This window comes from Castor canadensis, chromosome 10, assembly GCF_047511655.1.
Source record: "Castor canadensis chromosome 10, mCasCan1.hap1v2, whole genome shotgun sequence".
Classification (NCBI taxonomy): domain Eukaryota; kingdom Metazoa; phylum Chordata; class Mammalia; order Rodentia; family Castoridae; genus Castor; species Castor canadensis.
Genome location: NC_133395.1, coordinates 122,882,680 through 122,906,984, shown reverse-complemented (window position 1 = coordinate 122,906,984; position 24,305 = coordinate 122,882,680). Strand labels below are relative to the sequence as shown.

Sequence of the window (24,305 nt, the reverse complement as noted above, 5' to 3'; positions counted from 1 at the left end):
AAAAAATATCAAAGGAAATGGGGCTACCATTTAATTGTTGCTTGGATTTGAAGAAGTGAGTTAACCTTTCTGGGCCTCAGTTTGTAGGCAGTGATACTTTCTCTTGTTTTGAGGAGGATGAAAGGAGCTGCTGTGTATGAGGAGTTGAGCAAGGGCTTGGCATGACTCTTTTCAGAACTCCTAGCTGCTATGATAAAACAGCTAACCTTCGTGGGTTTTCTTACCTTCCTGGCAAATCCCAAACCACTCTACAGTCTGCCAGCCCAGCTGCCTGAGACATGTCCTAAAGAGCTGGGAGGCAATTTGCTTTCAAAGAGAAACAGGGAGAGGGAATTTGAAAAAAAAAAAAAAAGAAAAAGAAAGAAAGAAAAAGAAAAAACAAGACACCCAGCAGTGGGCCCAGCCCTAAAACAGGACAAATTCAGCACTTAGCAGAGCAGCATTGAGGTGTGTGCCACCCCAGAGTGTGTCTGTGCAGGACCTCACAGGCTCAGGACCATCCCAAATCCCCACGCTCATGTGGATGATCAGAGCAGTTGGGGTTACCTCCTGGCACCAGTACCAGCCTATTCTAAAACCATGGTTGCCTAAAATTACCTTGCTCTGACTTTTTTTTTTTTTTTTTTTAATACCACCAAGGCCTGCACCACCTTCTGTCAATCAAGTTTGTTTTCGCTTTAATTCTCTCTTGAGGGGAGTGGAACAGATGCAAGGGCTCTCTGAGAAAATATGGAGGACACTAAACAGCTGTTACCAGCACTTCGGGGCTCTGAAATGCAGACAATGATTTGATGCTGGATGCTGGCCTATGGGTTACAATCTGTGAGTGTTTGCCGTGATACTTATTTCTGTGTTTTCATTCTGGAAGCCAGTTAATAGGTTTCTAGGGCATAGATCCTCATCTCTTACCCTGAATTGTGATGGGTTTGGCTCCATTTCACTGTGGAGCTAGACAAATGAACTAATGGCCTTCTCAGAGACCCCCTCCCGGGTAACAATAGGTAGCTCCTCTCTCCCCATTCTCACCATAATAATTACTGGCTATCTTAAGAACTTGTCATATTGTCTCCTTAATAGTATCTAGCATTATTCAGTCTGTATTTGCATCATTTGGTTGTTCATTTCTACCCCCTAGAAAATAGTTCAATGTGGGCGGGCAGCATTTCCACTTTAAGCTATTCATCTTCATATCCTCCTTCACCCTATGATGGAGAAATGATTGCTAGCCCCATATTACAGATGAGTAAACTGAAGTCCAATTCAACCAGATAGGTCTCCTAAGGTCATAGAACTAGTTAGTGGCAGAACAAGGATTAAAATCAGCAAGCATGATTGTGCTGCCTCCTATGTCAGCTGCTAGCCACACATGGCTAATGAGCACTTGAACTGTGGCTAGCCCAAATTGAGATAGAAGTACAAAATAAAACCTGAAATTGAAAGATTTAATTCAGGTTGAGTATCCCTTATCCAAAATGATTGGCACCAGAAGTTTTCAGATTTCAGAATTTTTCAAATTTTAAAATATTTGCATAGACTTTACTGATTGAGTGGCCCTAATGTAAAAATTTGAACGCCAACATGAGTTAACATGATCCTCCAAATGTTTTATTGTGGAGCATTTTAGAATTTGGATTTTTGGATTAGGGCTACTTAAGTTGTACAAACAGAAAAGAAAAAGAATGTTAAAATATCACATTAATGCTTTTCATATTGGTTATAATATAAATGATAATTTTTATATATTGGATTAAATATAATAGAATATTAAAATTAATTTGATGGTTTATTTCCACTTTTAAAAATATGACTACTAGAAGATTTAAAATTACACGTGTGGCTCAAATTGTACTTCTATCAGATAGCATTAGTCTATACTTTAATCATTTCACTAGGAAGACTTGAAATGTCACAGACCTGAAATAGCACCTCTATTAGTGCTACTAATGACAATAAAATTCAGATAGTCATCCAATTTAGAAATTTTCTCCAATGCCTTCTAAATTTCATTTGTTTAAAAAATAAAAAGTTGCCTTTGGTTTATGCACATACATTAAGTAACTGCTGTATGCCTATCATTGTGCAAGGTGCTTTGAAATGCAGTTAACCTGAGTTAATTGGGAAGTGACAGAAACCCAGCTTCAGTTACTGTAAGCAAATGAATACAAGGGGATGGTAGCTCAAAGAGTAGAGGGATAGTTCATACATTTTTAAGGAAGAGCTGAATGTCAGAAATGGGGCTTATTCTCTCCCTCTCTCAGTTCTTCTACCTCCTAGTAAGTGTTGGTTCCATTTCTTTAGAACCATGTCCTGTGGACATGGTCAAAGGCAGGTTTGGTGACAGTTTCCAGACTCTTTCCCAGAGGTGAAAGGAGTGTCTCCAGAATCAACTCCAAACAGGACTCTCATTGGCCGGTGCAGATCAGGTGTGGGTCCCTGGGGCCAATCACAGGTGGCCATGATGATTGGCCCATCTGGGTCACATGCTCATCCATGTAAAAAAGTAGGTGGGTGAAACTCATTGGCAGCTCCTGTTAAAACCAAAGGATTGAAGCCAGTGAAAGAACATTACCCAAGTCAAAAGGGACTCTTTATAATACATGGAGGTATGGAAGCAGACAGAATCGATAGATTCCCAATGCCTTTCTGCATACAATTGTCTTCTCTATGGGAACAAATTTGAGAAATTATAGAAATCTTGGATAAAAGTAAAGATGAAGACAGTGGTACAGAAGCATCAAGATATTAGAGAAATTCAACAGGAAAACAAAAAAGTCTTCTTGTGGGTGGGATATAGAAATAAATTGGCAGACTCAGACACGAACGTCTCTTTAAGAGTGCCTGCCTTGTTCATTGCGACTGTTCAAGCAGCAACCACCAAATGCAGATACCACGACAGTGAGTGTACTTGACTTCTTATCACAGTTGGAATATTGCTGCTAGCAATTAATTGGGTCTTAACAGTGCAGAACATAGAATTAAGAACAGTTCTGGTCTAGCGGATGAACAATCGTGTCCAGGGAATATTATCTGTTGAACAGTGTGTCCCTGAAAAATCCCTTTAGCAAAACTGAAAACTCTCTCAGGCATAGTCAACCTATCTCCCTTTTTCTTTAAAAAGGGCCTTGTTGGTTCCTATACCAGAAAATGTACTTTCTCTTTGTTTGGGGTTCAAAGTCTTCATTTTCAGCCTCATGCTGTAAAACTGTCGACTCATCTTATCACTACCTCCAGGACCCAAGAGCATATCCTCCCTCTGTCACTGAGCCATGGGAGTCAAGTTTGGACACATTTCATTAAAATTGAGAAAATTGGGCTTTAAGACTTTAAATATAATTAGAGTTGAAAATGCAAAAACTCAAGAGAACTTGGAGTAATATATAAGGCAATCCATCCATGCCCTGGGAACCCGATGGGTATGCTGAAATGCATACATGTCTTTATATGAGCTCCATAAAGAGATGTTTTTAAAAGTGGGTACTCACATTCCTTATTATTCCTTTCTTTCTGGAAAGATAAAGTATGAGTTTTTAGCTTCTTATTTTTCTTTCAGACTATTCAGTTTCACCAGGACAAAGAGGTGAAACTCTAACTTCTCTGCTCCAACGGTGGGATCTTGTCTAAACTATAGGGGTACAAAGAACTGCTCTTTGTTATGCATGCCTGAAGCATTATGAAAATAAGAATCGGGTTTCTTGGCTGGGAAGACCTCATTTAGGGAAAAGGGCTGGGGAGAGGGGTTGCTTACGAGGTAACTGCAGGCTAGTGTACATTGTAGCTAGTCATCAGGTTCTTAGGAAACCTCTGAGCTTATATTTCCACTACCTCACCTTTGCTATGCTTCTTGGGAGCCAAAGACAGGTGGGCACATGAGGCAGGCTTTATATAAATAAGTTTAAGTAAGTCTTCTTTAGAGGTGTGGTATAATCAGACAAAATTTAGGAGTTTTATTTGTATCAGTCCTCATTAAGTTTTTCTGATTGGGGCAAATTGATATTTTATACAAATCACTGAAAATTACTTCTCTAATGTATGTGGCCTCTTTGGAATGAAAGTAGTAGAGACATCTTAAGAAGTGACAAATGGTGGTTTGGGGCCATGTTTTCCTCCCTAGAAACTTTCATGTTTAATTAAATCTGTGAATTAAACAGTTTTACCCTCTTATTTTAAATCTCAGCCAACTGGTACCTTGCCTTTCTGGCACAAGAAACCAGTGTGCATGTCTAGCTTTGCAGGTAATGGTGACTCATTGTTGTAACTGAACGGGAGGGAAGAAAATACACGAAAAAGCTTCTCTTCCTGCAGAACACAGAATGTCATTTCTGGAACAGTGAGTAACTTCTAGCTGAACACTGCCAGATTTGTCTTAAAGGGACCATTACATGGTTTTGTTTATGTTCATTTATGATTTTTGTATCTGAGTTTATTTAAGAGCACAGGAAAGCAATGAAGTCGATCACCCATACAAATAGCCAAGTATCTCTTGCAATTATTTTCCTGTGTAAAAGAATGGCTATGAGATTAGAATACCCACTTCAAAATATTCCTTGAACTGCTCTGTTTAATTTTAGACATTAAAAGCAACCAGAGTTTCTAGCAGTGAAACCCTGTTGATTTTTTTCTGTTCTAATTCTGATATTTTCCCTCTTCTGTGAGATACAAGAGAAGTTCTCTTCTAAGATGTGCTCTACAACTTTGCTTTGATGTTTTGAGTACCTGGGAAACAATTATTTTTCTTATTCTGAGGTGAAAGAAGAAATAACATAGTGTTAAATAACTGGATTTTTTCCCTCATAATCTGGGATTGAGCCAAATAAAACACAGTTATGAGTAACTCCTAAAATATTGAGCAGGGAGTTCAGGAGTTTTTCTACCCCATGGTCTTCGTACATGCTATTCCCTCTACCTGTGACTCTTTCCCCACTCTCATTTCTCTGGATATCTCCTACTTGTAATTTCTCAGTTTAATATCACTTCTGTGACACTGCCTGATTACTTTCAGTCCTTATGATTTTAATGCACAATTAAAATTCATCAATCAGTTAAGTATTCATGGTCTTCATTAGGACATTTACTACTAGTGCCAAGTTCTATGTCTCATACTGAGTAAGTACTCAGTAGATATTTTGTTGAAGGAATTAATCAATTAACTTATGTTCTAATTCAGTCCTGGTACAAAGAGTCTCAACTTAGAAGTTACTGGAAAATAGACCCTTGCTATATGCCAGACACACCATAGAGTTATCCAAGTCCTGCTGGCTTTATAAGTGTTCAAAACTCCCATCACATAACACAGGCTTTGATACCCTCTCCCAAGACCATCATTCCTGTCACAACACCATTTCCAACATAGACTCTGGAAACTGTCAGCATACATGGGTGCCTGTGACAGCCCCAATAATCCTTATCTCCTCCTACTCTCTCACTTGCGTATTTCCCTCCCGCTGTGAGTCCAGGCTGGTCTCTGCTGACTTCCAAGGTTACTGTGTGACTTAAAGCATAAGTTATTGGGCTGGTTTATCTGGACTTGATTCAGAAGCTCCTAAGAGATTAGTAAGGCACACCTCTCGGTGTGTCTAAAGTTGTTTCCAGAGAGGACCTGAATGATGTAGGTATTACTGTCTCATGGGCTGAAGACCTAGATAGAAAAAAGGGGGGAAAGGAGAAAGCCAGATAGCCCAGGCATTCTCATTCATATTCACTCCCATTCTCCTCCCCATCTCTCTCTCTCTGTCTCTGTCTGTCTCTCTACCTCCCTCCCTCCCTGTCTGCCATGGTATAAGCTACTCTGTACCATCATGCCCTCTGGCCATGATGGACAGAACCTCTGAAACTGTGACCCAAAATAAATCTTGCATCCTTTAAGTTGTTTTGCTCCTGACCTAGTCTTTGAGGTAGCATTCTTTGCCCAAATCTACCCACTTTGCTGGCAGACACACAGGCAGTCCTCTGGAAAGCTCAATACCATCTCAAAGACATGCAAACAAGCCAGCTGGGAGTAGATCCTCCAGTCCCACAGTTACTTCAGAGCCTGGAGCTCATGGTTTCACCAGAAGTTGAAATATAAGTGAGGAGATTTCATAACTTGTCAATAGCGGACAGATGGAAAGGAAGGAAAGCTATTTTCATCTATCAAATGTTGACTAAAAAATCATACTTTGACTTTGCCATAAGTTCCTTATTACCTCTCTATTCAGTTATATCAACTTCTAGGATCAAATGATAGAGTCAACTCAATTCCATCAGCATGTTCATCTTAATGTTTTTAACAATTATTTTCCAATGCTAAGAATACTTCAGTTGAAGTTAGCCTTACAAATTACTCTTCATACAGTGAATAGGTCCTAAAATAGTCCTTCAAGAAAATTTTTTATTTTTCCAAACTTCAACCACTTTAAGTGCAGGCCAGACATAGCCAGGATATAGGAGTAAATTTTTCTTTTATGGGAGACAATACTAAGCACCTTATTCCATTAAAAATGGCAGCAGATGGGTCACACCTAGTCTTCTCACAAAAACTACTAGATGTGTTGTTGCCTCACTCCCTGTATATTTTGTCCTATGTGGTACCACCAGCACTTGCCCCTTTTTTTATTTCTAGTTTGTTTTTACCAGGGACCCTTATTTCTTTGGTTGGAATCATCTGCTCCTGTGTCATGGCTATTCTGGGCTCTTTTTAACCCAGGCTTCAAGGTCAGAAGTTGTGTGATTTCTTTCTTTTATTGTTTTATGTTTATTTTCTTATAAAAGAATACTTGTTCATTATAAGGATAAATCCCAAATGACATACAAATAAAAAGATAAATATCATTTCTGACCCTTGTGGTTACTAGTTTTGGGTCTGTATCTTTCAAGGCTTTTATATTTTCCTTTTATGAGTGTGTGTGTGTATAAATTTTCTATAAATAAGGTCATTTTATAGTATTCTGTAACTTTAAGAAATTTTCAGAAATGTGTCCTGGGTGTTTTTAGATGATATCAACAATATTTACTGAGTTACTGAAGTGTCAAGTAGTTTCACAGAACCTGCAAAGCATTGCTATGGGGTAGTTAACATTAATGCCCCCATTTTATAGATGATATAATAGAGTCAGAGAATGAAAGTGACTTTCCTTGTGTCAGATAGCTACTAAGAGTTGACTTAGGGTTCAGTCTCCAGCAGGCAGACTAGACATAATCTACCCATATGTCTAGTCATTGTCTAGATCTCACTCCTCAGATCAGCTCATAGACTAATTTCCTTTCTGCTCTGGACTTTGAACTTGTTTCCCTTCTCTCTCATAGGTACCCCTTCAACTTACATGCCTTAGATGGACTCCATAAGCTCGTTACAATGTTGCTTTGCCTACCAACTCTGAATAGCATTTCTCTTCTGTTAAGGTGTGTTTTGACCCTGAAGACTGATTCAGGGGGTGAGCGGATTAGGCACTTGTACAATTTGGGGGTCTTCTTCATGTGGTCTGCAAGTCCTATTCTCCTAGAAATAGGTACATTTAAATAATACTGTCTTCTTTTTTCTTTTCCTCCTACTCTAATTTTGATTCTGCTCATTCCTAATCCACTTCATGGTCTCCTCCTGAACTTTCCCAGCAATGCTTTGGGTGTGTCCCCAAACTTTAAAATTCATCTCCTGAGAAAGAAGCATCATTCTATGTGGGCTAGAGTAGGGGAGTTGGTAGAACTGAGGGCACGAAGAGGTGAAGCAACTGGGCTTGGTTTAAGGACTGGGAAATCAGGGTAATGACCCTCCTAAATCCACACCGTGTCATGATCTCCCACTCCCAGTCCTGATCCAGGCATTGCACTTATGACAGCACACTGTCTGAGAATGAAGCAAAACCTGCAGACAGGAGGCAGGTCCTAGCCTTGCTATTGACATGGAATAATGTGTACTTTTCCTCCTGTGAGAAGCAAAAGACCAGCATAACATCTTTAAGCCTTTGGGAATGATGGCTTCACAACTGACTGGGTGGCACAGAGCCACCACAGCAGCCTCTTTTGTCTTTGACTAAGTGGGAGTTGAACTACGGCCTGTGAACCATCACATCTTAGGTGAACTCCATTTCTGGGAGGTACCAAGCAGTCCTTGTAAAGTAGCACTACTCACACAGTATGCACAGTTGACCATGCAGTGTTGTCACTGTAACCATTAGATAAGAATTTTGAGGGGTTCGGGATGAGCTCAGTGGTTGTGTACTTGCCTAGCATGTGCAAGGTTCCATCCCCAGCACCTGCATGGATGCAGGAATTAATAAACATGATGCTGATGATCAGTTGCAATCATAATCTACCAGTATTACCTATTGGCTGTCCACAGTAAAGTGCACATGGAAATAATCTGCAATTGTTCTCAGACTCATAGCTTCATGATCGACTAGTAGTGTCTGCAACAGCATGGGTAAGGGGCAGAGTGGCATGTGTGCCATATATCTGTCATAAGAATGGGTTATGCAGCCAGATAAGACTATGGCACTGGCTCAGCTCTGTCACACTTTAGTTAGAAGTAGAGCATCAAATAATTTGCCCAAAGGCACACAAACTAAAACAACAAAGTAAAGCTTCACATTTTAGTCTCAGTTGAATAAATTTTCAGTCTCAAATTCCTATATATATAATGGGAATTTTACTTCTTGCTTATTTTTTGGAATTATACAGTTCTCAACAAGATATCAAGAATAATAAAACTTGACAAATGGAAACAATATAGATATATTAGAATTAAATAGAAACATCACTGGGGTCAACAAATAATGCAAATGTGTGCTCACCCTATTGCTGAATTTAATAGTGATATTGAAAATGATTTCACCCTCTGCCTCTTCTTTTCATACCAACTGATTTTACTGTTCTAGGCGACTGTGCCTTAAGTGTTAGGGTATGTCTTACCATTAATAGAAGTTAGTGTTAGGCTTGAAACTAATAGCTTCTTAATTTAAAAACCTTATTTGTAATAGCATGGACCTCATACTAACTTGAGACTAAAATGTGAAGCTTTACTTTGTTGTTTTAGTTTGTGTGCCTTTGGGCAAATTATTTGATGCTCTTAGGTTCAGATTTCTCATTAATTAAATGGGCATATTCATTAATAGATTGCCATGAGGGTCTATTTAGATAATCTAATCTTTGTGGAAGAGTTACAGAGATAATATTCTAAGGTATTATTAATTTTACAGTTATTCTTTTCATGCATATAGCTGCTGAATCTAGCTGGATGAGAAGAATAATGGAAAACAAGTGTCAAAATGACCTGGAAATAATAGTAGTGGGAGGCGTTAAACTTTTCCAAGCTCTTAGCAAGAGAAGCTAGATTCTCCTTACCTTACAAACCAAGGATAGGGTTGCCAGATAAAGTGTAGGATACCCAGTTAATTTTTATTTCAATTTTGCAATCAATGGAACACACACACTTATAATAAAAATTATTCATAATTTATCTAAAATTCAAACTTAATTATTTCTACAGTTTGAGTTTGTCCCACCCAAAATTCATGTGTTAGAAATTTAACCCCCAAATTCATATATTAATGATATTTGGATATGGGCCATTTGGGAGGTAATTAGGATTAGATGGGGTGGTAAGAGTGGGGCTCCCACGGTGACATTAGTGGCCTTATATGAAGAGAGACCAGAGCTATCACACTTGCTTTATCTTGCCACGTGATGACTTCCCCCATGTTGTCATGCAGCATGAAACCCTCAGCAGATGCTCAGCAAATGCTGGTGCCATTCTTTTGGACCTCCCGGCCTCCAGAAATCACAAGCCAAATAAACTTCTATTCTTATAAATTACCCCGCCTCAGGTATTGTTTTTATAGCAACATGGAATGGACTAAGACAACTGGGTATCCTTTTGGTTTCTTGCTTTTAACTAAATAACTCTAGTCTAGGATTGGTAAAAATATTGAGATTTGGCAAATGTAAACCATGTAGAAGAGTGAAAGTCACTACTATGTGTGTGATGAGTTTTAGCAATTAGAGAGGTAATCAGTATAAAGGTTCCAAGGGAAGATTCTGGAGCCTGGTTGCCTGCACCAGTGCCAGCTGGGCTACTTACTAGTTTCTGAAGGAAACACACTTCACTCCTCCATTCCTCTGTGTCATCACTCATCAAGTGGAGATAATAATGGTCCTTTCCTTACAGGACTGTGTGACTGTCACCCAGTTTGTGTGAAAAGATATTGGAATAGCACTCAAATAGTGAAAGGGCTCCAAAAATGACAGCTCTTATTATTATAGTGTTACTGTCATTACTGTGTGAATCTAATTAATCATAAGATTTTAGTATTATTGCTTATTATAATAAAGGTATTCATACACGTCTAACAAAAAGTTTTCAAATACCTAGAAAGATATTGCCTCATCCTCAAGCAAAGAAGATGTAAACAAGATCAAGGGCTGCTAACTTGACTCATGGTCACGCAGCCAGAGCTAATGTTCAAGTCCCTCAGTCTGAATCTCTTTCCATTCTTCTAAGCAGCTGAGATCTGTGATGTTGAAGAGTGGGGAAAGTGGGAAAAAGTTATAATGACAGTGCCATCAATTGGATATCTGAGCATTCTGTAAATTCTGGAGAATGTTATCCAATATTATAATGATACTTTAGTTCATTATTGTTATGAAAACATCTAAATATTTTCAAGCCTACTATCCCCTCTGTTCTGTTTTTCAGCCTCTGAGATGGGCAGAACAGGCATTTATTGTCACTACGAGGCAGTGGGGAAATTAGAATCCAGAAAGGTGAAATGACTTACTTCAAGTCACCCAGTAGAATAAAGAGTGTTGGATATGACCCACGACCTTGCTTTCAAAACCCATGTTAGTTTTCTGACCTGTGGCACTTCTTTCATTGTACATGCATTCTTCCATTAAAGCCTCCAACATGGTCTGCTTTAGCTTTTATTAAATTAAGTGTAGTGTCCACATCCAAAGACAACTGGAGTGATCTGTCTTACAAAAAGTTCCCCTACGTTGGATTTTGTTTTCCAGTTTATCTTCAAGATAACAAAAACAAATAATTTACAAATCCAGGGGAGAGATTAGCAAAACAAACTTTGCTGTTATTTTTTGAGCTATAAGCAGAGCAAGCAGGAGCCATAATTGCTAGCAAATGTTTTATAGCCTGTATTATCTCACCACGCTAACCATAAGACAAAGGCCACTTCACCGCAAATATTCTTTAGAAATCACAACTATCATTTCTCCCGTGTTATTGTAGCAATATAAATTTTCAATTACATTGCAAATGGTCATTTGGGGGTCGGACGTATTCTGTGCACCTCTTTTTCAGATCCTGAAAGTATTTTTCATGCTGTGTGTCTCTAGATCACTATTAATAGACAATATGCCCATCCTTGAATTTCTTTCCACTTCAAAAAAAAAAAAAAGGAGTAAGATGTTTATGGAAAATGCTGGGCTTGGAGACTTTGAACAGAAAGTGCCTTGCAAGAACAGGCAGGAATCCAAGCTGACCTGAGGCCAGTCTCTATCAAAGCTGATGGTCTCCAGTGCAGTGGTATAGGACACAGTGTGGGAGGAACTGACAATGGGTGGATATCATGGGAGAATTTTGCACACTGTAAAATACCTTCCAGTGGTGCAGAAGGCTGGCAGAAGTGAGGGGAGGAAGCAGAGCTTCTCTAACCTCTCTCAAACAGGCAACAAATGTAACAGGATCAGGAAGGAAACAAAAAGAAAGAAAGAAGAAAGACTGGAAGGATAGATCAACACATGGAAATGGTGGTTATGGCTCAGTGATTATTCAAAATTATTTCACTTGCAAGCAATAGAATCTTGACTTAAAAGTAATTTAAGTAACAAACAAAAATGAAAAACAGAAGGAAACATACTGGCTCATATCCAGAGGTTACTAGTTCCAGGCACGAATAGATCCAGGTCTTCAAAGTGTCGCTAGGCATCTTTATTTCCCACTTTCATTGTCTCCATCCAGAAAGCTGGTGTCTTCTTTCTTCTCTATTCTTCGGGAGTTTCACACTTAGTAATCATGTCTCCCAAATCCTAGAAGTCAAAGAGAATCTTTGAGTACCTCCACCAGAAGCCCAAGGGAAGAGACTTGGCCAGGGTCTCAAGGTTCCCTTTTCTACGCCTGTGGCAGGGTCAGCTCAGTGAAAACATGTGGATTGAGGAGGATTACAGTGCAGTCGGAGAGATGGTTCCTGAAAGAGGGAGAGGGATGCAGGCAAATAAAAACCATACATTCTCTACTTTGTGGTTTTTCATCTTTTTTTTTTGCTTGACTTATTTTCTACATAATTTGTACACCTGTGTTGTTGCATGATAAGGTTTTAAAGTTTTATTTTGAAATAAACTGTGAGGTAGAAAAGAGTCTGGTACTCTGAAGATCCTACACTTTAAAGCCTATAGTTTCCTTCAAGTGGTTGGTGCCAGTTCACTTACAGCATAAACAGCCAGTTTGTTCATGAGAAAGGCTATCTTGGTCACATTTGGTGGGTACATGGATAATTACATTAGCCTAACAATAAAAATAGCACTCTTGTATTGGTTTATGAAATGTTCATGAATTCCATCACAGGCAGGTACTGTTGACACCTTTTACAGATGAGGATACAAGCACACAAACATAAAGCAACCTGCCGCAAATAAGAAAGGGTTGGTTGTTACACCCAATAGAGTTTCTGTCTAGTGCCATGTTGAAAATGAGGTACCAAGAGAAAGACCAGAAGATGATAAAACAGGAGAAGATAGTGACAACAGGAAAAAGAAGCTTCTTTAGAGAGAATGTCACTGCACACATTCCTCAGAGCTGTACTATTCCTGGAGGACAAGCAGTGGGACCTTGTTCCAGACCTTCCTGAGTTGTTCTCCTGCTCTGGTCACTCCCCCAGGTCTCTTCACAGAGCTCCATCAGGTGACATAGTGTCTCTTCTTTCTCACAGCCGCACAAGTGTAACAGGAGTCCTACATGAATCTGGTTGGCCCAGTTAACTTGCTGTCCTGTCAGAGAAATCCAACAAGCCTACTCATTTTTCTTCCATTTGTTCTCCTGAGGTCCTCAGCTTGCATGTCTCTCTGATTCTAATTTCACTGGACCTGGCATTGCCAGGTAGTCAAATGTGTCTTTGCCCTGCAAGATAGAATCCTCAGGTTGGAACCTGTACTTTGCTCCTGCCTAAAGGAGCACAGTTCTCATCTCATAGCAGGGGCCCAGTAACCATTTGTAACAGAGTTGAGGTTGGGTCTACCTCCTAAGTGATGTGCTCGTGGATGGCAGATCCCTCTCCTGTGATTTCTGTCCACAGGCTGTCCCTTCCTTCCCTCTCTTCCCCTGACTCTGACCTTTGCAGGTAGAGAACCAGCCTCCTTTTCCACACAAGGCTAACTTCATTCCTGAAACGGATCCGGTCTGTGTCCTCATGGGCCATGCAGACTGATGATGCCTTGTGGGTACGGCCTCAGGAATCCTGCCTCCAGTCACTGACTAGCAGTGTAGGGGATGCCTGTAGGGACTGGATTGAGGCCACCCATTGTCAAGGTCATATGAGGTGTGCTTGGCCCATCTCCTTCCAATGAGAAGTATCCCTACTAAGACTGTGCCCTGTTTCTTTAAATGATAGCCTTTTGGAGCTGGGACATGAGGGCCTTTGAAGAGCAGGATGAAATGCAGCTTTTAGTGACTGGTTTTAATTTGTAAGGCTGATTGAGATCCTCAAAGGAGATGCTGGAAAACAGGATGACTGCTCTCCAGGCTGCATGGAGACATTGCAGTGGATTCCTTCTGAAGCTTGCTCAGAAATCCAGGCACATGGAACAGCATGATGTGCTCAGCAAGCTGCCTTTTGAAAAAGTTGGGAACAAACTTTTTCTCCATTGGGAGAAAACACACCCAATCTCCACGCAGTGAGTTCTGGCCATAGCTCTCCTTACCAACCTTCTCTAACCCCACTCGTGATATGCCATGCCCCTCTTTCAGTTCCTGAAACACTCCAATCTTGTTTTCATCCCAGGGCTTTTGCACTTGCTGTTTCCTCTTTCTGAGATGCCCTTCTTTCTATTTCATTGCATGAAGGAATTATTCATTCAAATTTCACTTCCTCCAAGACACAGTTCCGGATCACTTGCCCTAAAGTAATTCTCCCTCAGCTTCTCTCTCCTCCATTATCATTTGTTTATAACCCTTACCTCCATCTATAGTTATTGTCTTTACTTGTTGGTTGATATTGTATTGTCTAATTTACTAGAATGTAACTTCCTTAAGAGCAAGGTCCTTCTAGCTCTATGTCTGTGTCTTTCTCTATCTCTATATAACAGTTGTCCTTACCATCCCCAGGGCTCAGTCAGAATACCATCATCTCTGCTCCTGGCTGTGGGAAAGACAACTTTTCTCTTTCACAGACTGACCAAGTTAGAACCTGACGCTAAGTTTGGAATCCTAGAAGCCCCTTTGATGTAGCATCCCACACGTTATGATCGTCCAGGGCTATTTCTGTTGAGCCTTGAGATTTATATGTTTAGTGTTTGGTGGCATTTACAGGACTTCCTTTTGCAGTTTTACCAGCCATAGAACACTGTTATTTCTGTGTGTCCAACTAAATCATATCTTAGAATTCACAGAGCTGCTCAGATGTCTTGGGCATTCTGTTTTTCAATTTTTGTTTCTCAATGCTACTTATAGCAGGTCTTACTGAGAGTCCTGCGTGCAAAATAAAAAGAAGGAAGGGGATACGGGTGTCACAGACATTGTTATTTTGCATCTATCTCTCCCTAGCACTCACAGTTCTCATGCAGGATGACTCGAGAACTCTGTTGCAAGTACCTAGTACTCTTAGTATGATGTCACGCTCTGGGTGCCACACAGGGCAGGCTGGAAGTGCCATAGAATTAGTTCCTTTACCTCCCCAAAAAGCCCTCAGTTTATTATGATTACTAGGAGTTTATAAATAAATGCCTAGCTTCCTCACTCATTAGAGGGGACATTACAGGCATGTCCCTAACAAGGTTGAGTGTCAATTGCACAGAAAGGTAAATCTGCTCATTAATGTACTTTGAGTTGGTTTCCTTCCCTTTCCAGTCTTCCCTTCCAATATGTCCTATAATTTCATCTCCCAAATAGTACTGCTTGTACTTACATTCTTATCTCAGGATTGGCTTCTGGCTCAGTCTAATCTGAGGCAGAATTCTATGGCTACAGATGGCAAAATAAACTTAGCTAGAGCTGGCAAATTAATTCTTTCTCTGTAGGACCTCTGGGCTTCTCCAATGTGCTCAGATGCACATTGGAATTGTGAAATTCCAAGATAGGATTTGTGGCAGTATTTCCTTTATTTGACTATGGAGTTGGAGGCAATGGTGCCCACCACCTTTCTTTTACAAATGAAGTATGTGGAATCAGTGCATCTCAGAGCAACACACTTTCCCACTTCTCCACCAAACTCTTTTTTTGCAGTGCTGGGGATTGAACCTAGGGCTTTTTGCATGTGAGACAGGCACTCTACTACTGAGCTACATCACTTGCCCTACCATATATCAGTATTACTTTGGTGACCGTTTCCTAGGCCTGAAGCTTCATGTTGTCAAAGGAGTTAGAATGCTGTAGCATTGTCTCCACAGCCATCCACATATTCTCTTGGCAAAAATGTCTGAAAGTTACATAGGATAGAAGAGCCTTTCTTCACTAGCTTATTCACCCAAAGTCCTGTTATGTAATTGAGTAGTTTTGCTCATCTCTTGCTCTTCCTCTTTGTTATGCTGAAGGCACAGAATTATAAATGAGTTGATGGGGACTGACTATATCGATGGTTAAAGAACTGAGAATTTTTTGTCACTAATGAGTCAGCCATTCACACCGTGGGATCTCACGGAGCCCCAGTGTAGCAAAGGGTGGTAAGTGCTGAACTTGAGTTACAGAAAGAATTGATCTCTATTCTCACAGGTGCTCCTATGAAAGTGTACATTTCCCACAGAGCATATTTCAAGTGTACTAGAAAGGCTTCCTGAAGCAAGGGGCATTTAGGACCTGACCAGTGGGACCAGATTTCCAAAGGCTAGAGCAGAAGAGTAGGAATGCAGTGGTGAAGATGGGTGGTGTGGGCCAGGTCAAGTACATGTGCTTGTTTTGTGAGTGTTGGTAAGTATTAAACATTCTTTAGCCCCCCCCCCCATTCTCATGTACAAAATAGGGAATAACAGGAATGCCAACTGCATGTAAGGATTAAGTGGAATTAATATGTGAAATTCCTTAGCAAATTGCTGCTAGGTAGCAGATATTGCATAAATACTATCACTTTTTAAATTTACATACTGTGCTCATGCTAATTCACTTATTTCATGGGAGAACCAGGATACAAAGTCAAGTCTTTCAGGCTGGAGTCTTCCCTATTAACTGCCAGGATGATGAATGTCCTGGGTTGATTTTGTATAATGTCTCTCAAAGAGGATTCTGGGTTTATGAGGTGACGACCATTGGATATCAAGTTTTTGAAAATATTTAGAAAATAAGTATATAGGAAAAATGGTCACAAGATTTTTAGTAAGAAAATGTACTCTTCAAATGACATCATCCTAATGTTATTTTTGAAATATCTAGAATAACACTAGATTTTAAAAATGAAGATGTTACTAAGTAGTAGAATTTTGGTGATTTAATGAAGCTTTTATAATTATTCCCCCAAAAGGTTAAAAAAAAAAAAAACAAAACAGCTATCAAAGTTCTAAGTTTCCTTCCTGGCCCAATGCCTAGAAGTTACTCATTTCCCTATTTCTGGAAAAATCAAAAAGAAACAAAAACATGTACATGTAAGGTTCACCTCAAATCCAGGAATTGATTTAAGAGACTGTGAATCAGCTTGAAAAGGAGTTAGAATGAGTTGACCCTCCACTCTAAAAAGGAGAGGGATTCTTTCCTGCTCTTTGGGGAAGTCAGTGCAAAGTACAGAAGTGGTCCATTTCCGGTCCTGGCAGGGACTCCAGTGCTCAGAGTATCTGTGAGTCCATTGGCTGGCACAAAAAAGAGCAACTGGGTGACTTGCATTGCTTTCCCCCAAGCTCAAATACTGAAGGCATTTTCCAGAGTGCATTGGACCCAGAACTGGACTTGGATAGCACCTTGGAATCATTAAAGAAATCAAATATGCACCTTTCGTTTTTGTCCTAAAGAGAAGGCATAGGAACCAAGGCCCTGTTTCCCCTTTGCAAGGTGTTAGCCACAAACATGCCACCAGCAGGCTGCAGGGTAGACCCAACAAAATCATCCCTCCAGCTCCTTGAGGCATACAATAGTTCTTGATCCCTTCAGGATTTGAGGCTCATGTTTGCGCATCCATCCGCTCTTTTTCTGTACATATACATCATCAGATCACAATGTGTCCTAGACGGGTAGTTTCTGAAAGCTGAAAAATGTTTGGTAAAGAAACTGCAGGGGTATTGAGTCAGAATGTTGATATAGCACATGCAGCTTTAATTTGGATTAGGATGCCCAGCCAAAAAGCATTCTGTAGTCTTGCCAGATCTCCCCTTCTCTCACCATCTCCAAGAAGACTCAGTCACATCTGTCCAACCTTTGTTCCCCAACAGTTATCTTTTGTAGCAACCTGAAGACTAGCCCAGTAGATAATCATTTATTATGTGCCTACTCTGTGTCATATATTACAAAGGCCTTCCTCAAAGAGGAGAAGAGAAACCACCATTTTTTTCTAGCAAGCAGACTCTTGGCAAATATTTCTGAGGTAAACCAGGATTTATTTGAAGCTTAGGACAGAGGATGTGTGCTCCAGATGGTACTTATGTGAGTGCAAACTTTTAAGTGAAACAGGACTGACCTCAGAGTGTAAGGAGCACGTTTTTCCAGATTATTGGACTGTCCGTCACTTGATGACACTTGAATAATGTCTTTCATAGGAAATTGTGGGGAGCTATGTGTCTCTTTTTGAAGGTCTGAGTTCTGAAAGAATATGTTCATGAGGCATTGATTCCAGAAGGGGAACTCTGGGTATGTAAAAGGTGTGCTGAAATGCTCAAAATCTCATGATTCCTTTCAACAACCATGATCAATCACTCCATTAAAATAATAAATAAATTCAAGAGCATTTCCATGTGTTGGTGTAGAAAGGTTCAATGCCTGGAGCGCTGATGTTCCAGGGCAGACCTATTAGAATTCTATTTGGAAAGTCTCAAAGCAATTTCTTTGCAGGGTGGGGGCGGGGGGGTCTGAGGTTTTGAACTCAGGGCCTCACAATTGTAAAGCAGGCACTCTACCACTTGAGCCACATCTCTAGTCCATTTTGCTCCAGTTATTTTAGAGATGGGATCTCATGAACTTCTTGCCCAGACTGGCCTTGAGCCACAATCCTCCCCATCTCAGCCTCCCAAGTAACTAGGATTATAGGCATGGACCATTGGCACCCAGCTCCAAAGCATTTTTGAGAGAAGGATATCATGAACATTCTGAGGACTTTGAAACTGGCATTCATGTCTCTGCAATGCCTGCATTTATACTCAAAAGCACAATGTTACAAACATTCCTTCTGAGGTGTGTCCTTGCTTCCTTCCTTTCCCTCCTGGATGACTCTTTTTACTATTCAAGACTTTCTTAGGCAAGCCTCGTCCACCCAGGTACGACATAACCTGCTTGTCCTGATGGCAGTTCTATTGTTACTATGCAGCTACCTCTTCGCTGGACTGCAAGTACCCTGATGTTAGAGAATAAGTCTTAATTCATCTTTGTGCCCATAGAACCTGCCACAGTGGTCACACAGGTTAGAGCATGAAATTGAAAAGGATAGAAACTTGTCCAAGATGTTAGCTCATTTCGTGTGTGTGTGTGTGTGTGTGTGTGTGTGCACGCACTCAAAGGGGAGCAATGAATGAGAGATATTTTATGATGATCTGAGAAATTTTGGGGGGATGGAGGGACTGGCAGAGTGGCTCAAGCGGTAAGAGTACCTAAGCAAGCATGAGGCCCTGAGTCCAAACCACAGTACCACCCAAAAAAAAAAAAAAAAATCCTCCCTCTGGAGAATGCTTTGAAATAAATATCAGTGATCAGCACATGGCAAAGTTCTCAGAAGCCTGCATTGAGTAGAAGTGTGAGGTGAAAAAGTCTATTTTACATGGGTTTCCTATTGGAATCAGTGCAGTGGTTCAAAGTGTGGCTTTTGGATCAGAACATGGTGGATGCTGTGGTTTTGTATGAATTATTTAAGTTCTCTGAATTTCAATAGCATACCTTATAAACTGGGAGGAATATCTTTTCTTCATGAGGTCCTTATTTTGGTTAAGCAGATTTATACATATGAACTGGGTAGCTCAGTATATAGCACAGAGTTGGTGCTCAGTAGATGTTGTGTCTTTGAAGTATTAACCAATTACATATGTATGGCCTTTGGTTTTCAAATAGGTTTAAACTAAATGTATGTACCTATATTTAATAAAATGTTCATGGGCACCCATTATGTTATGCAGTATGCTGAATTTAGGAATATATGTGGTCCTATGGCTGAGGACTCAAAGAATATCACAGAAAATGGAAAGGATGCAAATCATTAAAATATGGTGTTATATGTACAGTTGATAGAATTCTAAACAAGGTTCTGTGGACATGTCAAACAGATATTGAATGTTAATTATGGCCAATTGGTTGAGGCTGACTGCTTTGGAATGCTGTTGAGAAGGACATTGCTGTGACCAATTAGTAATTCTGTTAGATATGGAAGTGAGAGAATTTGAGGGAATTTCAAAGACAGAACGTCTACTGAGCACCAACTCTGTGTCTTATACTGAGCTAAGCAGTTCAAGTGCCACACATTCACCATCAGAAAGTCACCTATCAAAAAGGAACAGGCATTTGCCTTCTATGGAATGCTGGATTCTTGAGTTGAGGTAGTGTGCTAAAAAGGTAAAGTGAGGCCCAATAAACTTGGAAAGAGTTTATTTGAGCAGACAGGGATTGTTGACTTGGGCAGTTCCAATCTAGAAGTGACTCAGAAACTCCACCAAGAGAGTGCAGGGGGAGTCTTTTGTAGAATAAACCCAGAAGTAAAGCAAAGCAAATATTTGGTTATAGTTGTATGGGTGCCTCATTATACACTTAGAAATTTGTTTGCTGCTTCTGATTGGTTGAGCCCAAGTTTTATTTTTCTTTAACATAGGTATTTATGAGAAATAAGTCAAGTTAAGCTTTCCTTATGCTTGCAAAGCAAGCAAAGTTGAGGCCTAACTGGCTTTGTCTGCTCAGGGATTCTTCAAGCCCAGTCTGCATTTCAATTTAACAAGGGTAACATCAAAAAATCAGGTAGGTGTGGGTTGGTTGGTTGGTTCATTTTCAGACAGGGTTTCACTATATTCTGAGGCTGGTCTTGAACTTGTGGACTCAAGTGATCCTCCTGCCTTAGCTAAGACTATAGAAATGTACTGATATACCCAGCTATGGGGTTCAATCTGGGATTTGCCTTCTTTTCTTTTGTGTTGTGCAAGTTACTCAACATTTCTAAGTTTGATTTGCTACAGAAGTGAAATAGAGCTCATAATACATCTGGATTGTGTGAATTAGATGTAAGAATACCTAGCAATGAGTCCCATCCTCAGAAGGTACTTACCAATTGATAGCAAGAGTTGCTACTGTGACTATGGACTTACTAAACCACCTCAGTACCAGGAAGTTTCAGCTTTGCTTTCTTTTCATTCAGATGAAAGACTCAGCCCCACTTGAAAGTTCAAGAAAATGGCCAAAGTTTTATCTCCTTAAAGCCACAAGCTCAGAGGATGACCTATGAAGAGAGGAATGAATGAATTTGCCTTCTTTCTGGCACTAAGGATAGAGACACAAATGATCTTCATCCCCAAAGATACTGTTAAAGTACATCTTGCCTTTTTAGTAGGTAAACTCTATGAAATTCTGTCTGTCCTGTAGATCCTCAACCACACATTCTGGGTGCTTCGTAAATGATAATACAGCTAAAAATAGCCCAAGAAAATATTCAGGGAATAGGAGATACGAAAACACAAACATTCAAACGTTTAGCACTGGCATATTCCATAACAAGCTTTTTCCCATATGTAATTGTTCTTCTTAAACATTATAGGTAATAGAACCAACTCCTATATTTGGCCCAAATATCCACCAATTAGAGATAATTTGTTTTATATGCCATGCAGATAAACCTTATATTGCATTGTGGTATACCGGGGGCCTCCAACTTGTAATGGTTTGAATTCCTGTGTTTCAATTCAATAATGGTGTCAAAGCCATACATACTCAATAGAAACTGTATTTTGAGTTTTACGTTTTGACCTGTCCCCAGCTAGTGATACAATTCTGTTGTTATACTCTCTCTACAACAAAATTACAAATAAATTTACAAATAAATTCTGTTGTTATACTCTCTCTACAACAAAATTAGAAATAAGAAATTCTAGGTAATAACAGTGACCACAGCTGCTGACAGCCACAGATGAGAAGGAAACACGGACACCCAGCAGTGGACTGTGTTGCCAGTTGTTTTTTTTGGACATTGTTTGGTGGTTTTGCATCCTGTCATGTCTACAAAATGGCCCTCTGTGTGTATGTGAGATATTTTTAATAGTATTATAAAATATGCTTTGTGTAAGATGATTTTGGTCAACTGAAGGCTAATTTTAAGGGTTCTGAGTATGCTGAAGGTAGACTAGGTTAAGCTATGATCCTCAGTAGTAAGGATATTTTCAGCTTATGGGATTCTCAGTTTATGATGGGTTTATTGGGGTGTAATCCTATTGTAAATAAGGAGTATCTATAATATGAAAATGCTAAAATTTCACCTTGTGCTTAATTTGACTGAGAACTGGTTCTCCATTAATTTGTGAACACTTGGCCACAATCCTTTAACAGAGGTACTGTTATCTTCTAAAGGCTGCTGCTGATGCAGTTGAGGTTTCAATTAATTTCAAGGATTTAAATTCAGTTTCTGAGTCCACAGCCAATGTACCTTGCCCCTTCTATTGAGGGTTCACAGTCTCCAAAAAATGTGCAGTAGTTTTAATGTTTATGAAATGAAAACATTTTGTATCTTTGTGTGGATGTCACTGTCTGCTCAGTTCATTCAGATTTATAGATAAGGAGTGACTTGCAAATTATAAACATTGAGAGTTTCTAGCAAAATGATGACACATAGTCACATAGTAAGTGATGACCATAAAAATGAATAATCAGTTGAATGAAAGCATTTTGTGCAGTACATCTTACTATTCATAGTCATTTCCAATAATTCTTATTTTAGATGTTCTTATCCACCAAATTTCTATCACTATTTCTGGAATGTAGCTCAATCTTATCAGTGCCTATCAGCTCTGTGTGTTTGAGCACATACTGACACAAAGACACAACTGGCACTATACCAATTTTTAAAGTGTGGATCACTTCCTTTTTGGTTAAATGAACAACAGGAACTTAATTGAGAAATTAGTTTTGATGTACTTCTCTGTGATATACTGTTATTTACTTAATTTCCAAGTTATTGTTTGCCATAAAAGGAAACCTGGGGCCATTATACGAATGAATATCAGTGATTCCACATAAATAGAATCCACAGCTGCATTATCAAGTTAGTTGCTTACAAAACTGCTGTCTGTGAACATGAAGGCAATATTCATTGCCTAATTAAGCCCTTATGTGACAAAGTCTATGTGTGGATTAATAGATGTTTAAACTTTTCACACCCATGCATGCCAACACTCACACATAATTCAGCCATTATCCTTATTTCATTCCTGATTCAAGGACAAACATTGAAATCCCTTTGTGCCTGTCCTCAATGAGAAAAGCAGTTTTATTCTATTCTAAGTATAAAAAGGTTGAATATAAGGGGTTTTTGGCATGGTCTGAGAATATGGTATTCTAATTAATTCAATCTAAAGTTTCTGTAGATACAATTTATAGATGTTTGTCACATAGTTTGCAATCCAACACACTGGAAAACTGTTTCCTGCAGATTCTGGTTCTAGTTAAGGTGAAGTAAGTACGCTTGGTCCACTTTTCTCCCACTGAATATAACCCCAAACCCTAGACCCAGAAAGGAAGCAGTGGCAGGTGGCCTGCAAAAAGAAACAAGTGAGTGCTCTAAGAACCATGGGGTTTCCCTCCCATGTCTGGAGCCTGGGGTTGAAGGCAGCATGAATTCTGAAACAGGACATGGGGGCACAGAGAGAAAGAGCCGTAAAAGAAGCCCCTGCTTCTAGTTCAAGTTGTGGGAAGGAGGGAGCTAAAAGGGACAGAAAGAGAAGGTGCTATGTGTAATGAGTTTTCTTTTACTTTTTCTTCCTCTCCCACTCCAGGCCATAGACCAGAAGCTATGATCCAGGTCAGGGACAACCACAGCAGAGTCTGGGCAGGTGCTTAACAATCTAAGGGAGGAGAAAAATTAGTGGGGTATTTTAATTATTGTTATTATTATTAACTTTTTGGTACAAAATCTCCTAGCTGCTTGTGAATGATGAACCCATGAAATGTGGCAAGTTCAAACTGAGATGTGTGCTAAGGTAAAGTCACATTGGATTTCAAAATTATATTTTGAAATATTTTCTTACACTAAATTTCTTTTTGCTTTCTTTAGCAAGATAACTAGAAAATGTAAAGTAGTGTGTTCCACCTACATTATGTGTTTGCACTGATAGAAATGCTAAAATTACTGTAAGCTATCAGAGAAAGGAAAGATTGGTGCGGGTAAGTGTTCTCAGGGACAGTGTCACAGAAACTTGGGGACCCAGTAGAGTTGAAACAGATAGTGGACGGGAGAGATACTTTCCCATTAAAGCAGGTAGGGCTGTGGCTCCAGTGGGAAACTCAAGAGAGAACATGGGTGAGCAGATGCCTGTGACCCCCATACTTGCATCCTAAAGGTTTCTGAGACAGGTTGACTGTTCAGAACAGGGGAAGTCCCATGCAGCAGATGGCTGATGTCAGAGGCATCTCTCTTCAAAGCTTGGCCCAGGAGCCAACTGACAAACAATGTCTGCAGTGCTAATAGGTGACCCCCAGCTAAGTAGTGTTTCCTCATTAGCATAATACAAAGGTTCCCAGATAAAATCTCTGACTATTCACAGAGCTGTCAAAGCCCTAACTTACTGGCATTTTCTCACTAGGAAACTATGTCTTTTTGGCTTGATGGAGGAAAAATTGTTTTAGGTGACTGCCTTTTTTCTCCTTCTCAATTATGCTATATTAGGTGTTAAAAATAATAACTGTGGCTCACGTTGCTTACTTAGGGCTTATGATGTGCCTGGTACTATACTGGGGGGGCATTGTCTCAATGCTACTAGCAACCCTAGTCTGTGGCTATTATTATTAATTTCACTTTCCAGTG

The 24,305-nt window shown here is 39.8% G+C and overlaps 1 long non-coding RNA gene across 8 annotated transcripts in view; it reads right to left on the bottom strand.

Annotated features, from left to right (window-relative positions):
• LOC141411521 (uncharacterized) overlaps nt 1–24,305 on the bottom strand; it is a 385,125-nt gene that overhangs the window by 137,723 nt on the left and 223,097 nt on the right. For 5 of the 8 annotated variants that reach the window (XR_012436333.1, XR_012436335.1, XR_012436336.1 and 2 more), the window contains 4 exons: nt 20,565–20,735; nt 12,823–12,969; nt 11,844–12,012; nt 578–2,528 (listed from right to left, as the gene is read on the bottom strand). This is a non-coding gene — a long non-coding RNA (uncharacterized lncRNA). Of the gene's footprint in view, nt 1–577; nt 2,529–11,843; nt 12,013–12,822; nt 12,970–20,564; nt 20,736–24,305 lie in introns of those variants that run through there. The other 3 variants (XR_012436337.1, XR_012436338.1, XR_012436334.1) reach the window with 2 other exon arrangements.